A 979-nucleotide genomic window follows, 5' to 3' on the forward strand; every position below is an offset into this window, starting at 1 on the left:
AATTTTCTCAACGAATTAAAAGTTATTTCTAGAGTTTGTATGAATCCGTTGAATTTTAAAAATTGTATAATTTCTAGAAATTCAACTGTTTATTATAGTAAGTTTGGAGATTTTGTAAATTTCACTATTTATTTGACTTTCTTGATAATTTCTTTTAGAATGTAGGAAAAATATCGAAAAATAATGATTTCGCAAAAATTTTGACTTATCTACAGTTTTTGTGAAATTTAATAAAGTTCTCAACGAATTGCATTTTTCTTGAGTTTTTATGAAAACTTTGAATTTTAAAAATTTTGTAATTTCTAAAAATTCAACCGTTTAGTAAATCTAAATATAACTGAATTTCACTATTTAGTTGACTTTCTTGATAAAGCCTTTGAGAAATTAGGAAAAATGTAAAAAAATAAAGATTTCACAAAAATGCAGCTGGTATATTTGACAAATTCTTCAATGATTTGCTTAATTTTTCGACCTATACTAGAGTTTTTGTGAAATCTGATAAAGTTGTTATGAAAGCTTTGATGAATAGTATAGTAAATTGAAATATTTTGTAAATTTCTCTATTTAGTTGACTTTCTTGATAAATTCTTTGAGAAAGTAGGAAAAATGTAAAAAATAAAGATTTTGCAAAAATGAAACTGGCATTTTTGACTTATCTACAGTTTTTGTGAAGTCTAATAAAATCGATAAGCAAAGTTCTAAAAATAGACTTTCTAATAATCTAACAATCGACTTTTTGTCGAAAAAAGTCGAAAATTCGAAGTCCACTATTTGTATTATTTTGTATGTTTGGAATCCAAACATACAAAAAAATACACAGCAAAAAAATATGATTTGCATTTTTTGTTAAAATAAAATAATTTTCTAAAGAAAAGAGAGAAAAGAAGATCAAAAACTATAAAAGCTCTACAAAAAATTGAAATTTAATGTTTATAAGTTTAAAAAAATAGAAAAAGACTATTTAAAACAAAAAAACAAC

At 22.7% G+C, this 979-nt stretch overlaps 2 protein-coding genes across 3 annotated transcripts in view; both read right to left on the bottom strand.

The window, feature by feature from the left end:
- Positions 1-979, bottom strand: part of LOC111689226 (synaptosomal-associated protein 25) — a 648,407-nt gene that overhangs the window by 179,362 nt on the left and 468,066 nt on the right. The window lies entirely within an intron of this gene.
- The window catches only part of LOC111680578 (60S ribosomal protein L10), a 17,448-nt gene that overhangs the window by 6,097 nt on the left and 10,372 nt on the right, over positions 1-979 (bottom strand). The window lies entirely within an intron of this gene.

The sequence above is a fragment of the Lucilia cuprina genome, chromosome 4 (genome assembly GCF_022045245.1).
Source record: "Lucilia cuprina isolate Lc7/37 chromosome 4, ASM2204524v1, whole genome shotgun sequence".
Classification (NCBI taxonomy): Eukaryota; Metazoa; Arthropoda; class Insecta; order Diptera; family Calliphoridae; genus Lucilia; species Lucilia cuprina.